Genomic DNA, 6,000 nt, shown 5'->3' on the forward strand with positions numbered 1-6,000 from the left:
ATAAGATATAATATTTTGCAAGAAAAATGTAAACAATGCGAAAAAAATTTATTCATATCAAATCAAAATGGTGAAATTTGTAGAAATAAAGCCATTGGCGAAAAGATTTGTGCGTGACTACCATTCGATAAGTCCGGCTTAGAAACACACTGTTTGCATGAAACACCAAATGATAGGAAGCTTTTTGTAATAGCGGTCACCCACCGGCTAGCAGTAGCAAACTTCCGATTGTATTTTTGAAAAATCTTCCCTTAAAAATTCATCCGCAGTTCGAAGGTAGTATAAAACTGTATGTCCTTCCATTTATGGAACTACATCAGGGCGCACTCCGTAAATTTTAGGAACAGCACGACCAAACACCCAACCAAAAATGTACGAGGATATGAATGTAAAAACTTTTATATGAAAAATAGTTTCCAATATTATGTATAAGAAATACTAAGTCTCTTAGGATTACTAAATAATTTTCAATTACGATTCTAAATTTTTTCTTTTTTGTTTATTTCCTACATTAATCATACATCTGTCATACTGCTATCTAGTACATTTTTTAACAATTAGTTAGGAAAATTATTAAATATATTTCATCATGACCAGTGCCAAGACGAATACACCGATTACATTTTAGGACAGCAGTTACATTTTACACAGAACAGTTATTTTAGCATACGAGAAATTCATATTTAATTTAATAGGTAATTGGTCGGTTTGTCTTCAGACGTCGTAATGTTCTTCTTTCAAGTTGATAGAGTGCATTGACTTCTTTGTTTTTGTGCTGGTTTATTTCGTTAAAATATCTTGTTGATATCGCTTTTATTTCTTCGTCGATTAAGGGTGTATTGAACGTTGTATAGATGACATAATTTTTGTGTACATGTCGGACATGTTATTATACGTAAGATTTTTGATTGTTGGCGTTGTACTTTGTTTATGTATGTTCTTTTTGCAGTTCCCACACTTGAAGTCCGTACGTCCACATTGGTTTAATGACCGCCTTGTATACTAAAAGTTTGTTGGAAATACTGAGCTTAGAATTTCTACCTACTAGCCAATGCAATTGTCGAAATTTTTTCTTAATTTGTTTTATTATCTTTTTGATGTGATCTTTCCAAGTTAATTTTGAGTCCAGATGGATTCCAAGATATTTTGCAGATGTTTCAATTAGTATATTTTTATTGTTGAACAGCAACCTCTGTTCTTGCTGTAAATATAACTTGTACAGATTTGTCCTCATTTACTTTTAAACTCCATTTGTCAAACCACTTCTTTACATTGTTGGTGTACATCTGTAATTTTGTTGTTGCGGTTGAGAGGTTTTTGTCAGATGACAATAAGATTGTGTCGTCTGCAAATGTTCCTATAGTTGAATTAGTTTCTTCTGGGAGTGGTATGCCAGAGGTAAATAAGACATATAGCAGTGGTCCTAGAACGCTGCCTTGAGGAACTCCTGCTTTTATTGGATGTATAGTATTTGTCATTGTATTTAATGTATGTAGAAGCATCGATCAGTAAGGTAGCTCTTGATAATTAAATAATAGTCCAGTGGTAATATTGTCCCAATTTTATGCAAGAGGCCTTTGTACCAAACAGAGAACGTTAAATATAGAGAAGTCTCACGAGCTACGAATGGTGTGAATTGTCAAAAATGAAGTCTAACCGCGGCCGTGGTTTAACAGAGCTGAACTCTAACCGCGGCCGGGGTTTAACAGAGCTGATTGCAGTGAATTCTCTCTTCCTATATTGGCTCTGCACACAGAGAACGTTCTCTGTATATCATAACGTTCTCTGCCTTTGCTTCTGTAGAAAATCAAATTGACGATTAGCCGACGGCATTTTGCAAAGAATTTGCTTGTTCATTTCTACATATGTATGTTCCCTTGTGAATGAAAATTTATTCAACTAAATGATTATTGATGAATAATTTGAATATTTATTATATGCGCCAACATTTCAAATCAAAGTAACTTTAATATTTTGATTTAATTTAAAAAAATGCACTATAAAACGACCTCTCACATCTTGGTATGTGCATTTTAGTAAATTGAAAACTATACAAATTTGATGAAAATTTTTACATACAAGTGCTTTGGTATTTTGACATATGTATGTAAATATATGTATATCAATATATACATACATATGTATATGTATTATGTTAGCTATGTTTGTGCAAAAGTTCAATTGGATCTTCAATTCTTATAGTGTTACATATGTATGTATATTATATATCATATTTACATTTGAATATGCATTCATTTGTTCCTTTGAAAACGAAATTTTTTTCAATTTAGATTTATTACTTGGAATAATATATGTATGCATTTTATAGATAGTATAAAACTTTGAAATTTAAAATAAATAAAAGAAAACTTCAAAGAAACGTATGTATTTGCATATACATATATATTTGTTATTTTTGGACAAAAAGAAATTGGGCATTGTTATACATACATTTGTTTGAAATAAAATTGACCGACAGCATTTTGCAAGGCATTTGAGGCATTACGTTTTTATTTCCGTTCTGTAATTTTTCATCCACATCCTATTGCAGGAGGTATACAAGCATGGTTTGTATACAAGTTTTGATATTCAAAATAAATAAAAGAATAATTTTAACAAACCCAAGATATCCTCCATATTTACATATTTTATAGGATAAAAAAGCATATTCGTATGTTACCGTAAGTATGTATATTTGGATTAGTAACAAAATCTGTTTAAACTGTTTCTTACTACAAACATATGTATGTACATGTATGCATACACATGTAAGAAACAATTAAGCAAAAGTTCAATGTACTGAAGCAACCATGACCTACCTCACGTATTGGCATATTGATGCCCTATTGTATGTAAGTCCGTACATACATATACATACATTCTCGACTCCCAGCAAAACTATGCTTATTAGTATATACATACATATGTATGTACATACAACAGCACACACAAAGCACTGGTTTTACGCCTCTGCACGCGTATGTTTCCAAAGCTAAAATTATAAGCCGAGCGACTGCAAGAACAAAATACATTCATAGGCGCAGTCGCAGCGGTCAGATTTTTTTAGTCACAACGACGCTGAAAAATCCAAAATATTCTATAACACTAAGTTCAAGCTCATATGCTATATATGCCCATATGCCAATTTTCTCGCCAATTCGAAAATAGTCAATATTGTAATATTTCGCGTTGAATTATTTGCCAATATTTGGTAAATCTTCAATTTTTGTGAAGTCGAGTGGCCGCGGCTCCGTACATATGTATGCATCAATATATGTATGTAAATATGTGTTCTAAATTCTCGACAGCAATAGCAAATCGAAATATTCTGTCGCAAGTGCTCGCAACCTCATATGTATGTATGGCTATGGCAGTTTGTATGCATGTATTTATGTACTATATATGAGTGTTTTGCTTTTGCACGTCCATAGGAACAATTTTTCATATGCAGATATTTATTTTATTGAGCTGAACGAATATGTGTATTGATATTCTAATGAAATCCTGTCGAATTGTATTATTGGTATATGTTTCTTTAAGATCCTCTTACCAAATAAATATTATTACCTTAAGAAAATGAAATACTAGTTTTTTTAATTTTAATTTTTTATTTTTATTCACAGAAATTTATGTATATGTATATATATTACAATGGTCTAAATAATAGGTAATTACATTTCCTGAAATGAAAAAAAAAATATAATTATTTTTATTCACAAGTAATTTAAGTATTCTTATATGTATATGTATATATATTACAATGCTATAAATAATAGGTATTTACATTTCCTGAAATGAAAAAAAAATATTAAATTTTGAAAGCACGAATTACGAAATTGTTCTCATACTATAACAATTTCTCACACGACTTCGATATTGACATCGATTAAGTCATTGCGATTTACCTGATTTTTAAAACACTACTCTCAATCCATCATGATTAAGAAAAAATTGTAGTGCTTTAAAAATCTAGGCTCGGGTGCTAGCTGAAAGAGAAGAAAAAATAAAAAAGAAACCTGTAAAATAGACTAAAAAATAGAAAAAACCTGAAACGGGAAAATACCTGTAAAATATATAAATAAAAAAAACCTGAAATATAGAAAAGTGGAAAACCCTGAAATAAAAGAATAGGTATCATCATATGCAAAAGATAGCTAATAGATTATTAATTACCTGTGTGAACGGCGAATCTCTTTTCGTGGGGCCCTGGCTTACAACCTACTTATAACCTACAGCTTTTTTAATTTATTTTGTAGTTTTCTTTCTTTGACTTTATTAACCTCATTTCGCAAGAGCCACTTTGCATTCTTGAATAAATAATACTTTATCTTTACTACTATCTGTAATTTTAATTTTAATTTTGATTTTACTGTTTATCTTTTTATGTAAACTATTCTTAAGGTCAATCATTGTAAAAATAACCTATGGTTGTATGTTTTGACTTAGTAATAATAAATAATAATAAATAAATAATATTTGCTTAAATTTAATCTAAAAACTCTTAGTTTTCCCTATTTCCCACTATTTATAGCACACTCTAGACTTCACAATCCGCATAAGCTGTTCAAATGCAAAGTTCAAAAACGGTTTGAGATAGAAAATTAATAAAAATAATTTTGCTTGATATTTTTCTGATTGGTTGTTTTGATTTTATTCAAAAAGGCATAGCAACGGATGCCGGGTATTGTAATATTATGGTTATTAATAAAAAATTATTTTCTATGAAATATATGCACATACACATTCAAAAATAATTTAAATTTCTTAACTTCCTCCACTTTCCTGCCTCAAAACTCTAATGCTACCAGTTAGCAAACCTCACCCTCAATAAAACCTATCCACCCTAATATTATATCAAATGTATGCAATAAAACCTATCCACCCTAATATTATATCAAATGAATGCAATACAACAGTAGGTATGTGTGTTTGATATTATTGTAGGTTCGCTTTAGCGAAATATAAAAACACACATACCTACTTATGTATTGCGCAAAAACTTACCTAAACGAAGGGTGGGGATGGCACCCTTTTTCAAACATTGTCCCCCCACAACACATGCCTCAAAGTGTTTTACACACACAAATGAGTTGTGGGGTGGAAGATGTTCCGTCCTGGCAATATGCAAATTCGGCCTCCATTTGTCTGCTAATATGGGGTCCTGTGGGAAAGAAAATAATTTCACTTCACTGTTTTTTAAATAACACCCGCGCACACGACACGTTCTGCTCATTTTTAAATCGAAAAAGTTTAAAAAAATTCGGAAAATCGAAAGCGTTTGAAAATTGCGCGACGTCAATCAAAAGTTTTTCTCAAACTAAAGTTCATTAGACTCTTTTGGTTTGACATGGAAATTTTGGCGCAAATTACGCAAAATCAATTCAAATTCAAAAATGAATTTTCATGCAAATAAAGAGACAAAAAGCACCTGTAACCTAACTTTGGCACAAAACGGAAAGTTTCCAAAAAACAAGCTCTTAATTCTCAAAAGCTGTTAAATTTCTGCAGTTGAGCATATTTCTGTTAACGTTCTGTGAAAAATGTCGCTCAGATGTCGCTGTTGTGTACCACGCGCGCAAAACGAGTACCCCTGAAAAGTGCTGCCATTTAAGTCATTGAGACTTCTCTATATTTAACGTTCTCTGTACCAAACTTTGTCAAAAGCTTTTGAGACGTCCAAAAATACAGCAACGCAGTATCGTTTATTGTCCATGTCTGAAATTATTTTTTGTGCCACTCGATGTATTTGTTGGATAGTTGAATGTTTTTTTCGAAAATCGAATTGATGATCTGGAATGATGTTTTTCGTGTCAAGTATTGGGGTAATTCTGTGATGTAAAAGTTTTTCTGCTATTTTAGATATAGGCGGAAGTAGGCTTATAGGTCGATATGAAGTTAGAGTTGTTGGGTTTTTACGCGGTTTTGGTAGCGCAATGATTTTCTTTACTTTTCGGAAATATTGTAAGCGAAACATTGCATTAAACACGTTTCTAAGGAATA

General features: G+C 31.3%; 1 long non-coding RNA gene across 1 annotated transcript; it reads right to left on the reverse strand.

Moving 5' to 3' along the window:
- Positions 1–3,813: 3,813 nt before the first annotated feature.
- Positions 3,814–4,293, reverse strand: LOC129248175 (uncharacterized). The gene is made up of 2 exons (XR_008582604.1): positions 4,174–4,293; positions 3,814–4,114 (listed from the first exon to the last, which is right to left on the reverse strand). It is a non-coding gene; the product is annotated as an uncharacterized LOC129248175 (long non-coding RNA).
- Between the last annotated feature and the right edge of the window lie 1,707 nt (positions 4,294–6,000).

Source organism: Anastrepha obliqua, chromosome 5, assembly GCF_027943255.1.
Source record: "Anastrepha obliqua isolate idAnaObli1 chromosome 5, idAnaObli1_1.0, whole genome shotgun sequence".
NCBI classification, from domain to species: domain Eukaryota; kingdom Metazoa; phylum Arthropoda; class Insecta; order Diptera; family Tephritidae; genus Anastrepha; species Anastrepha obliqua.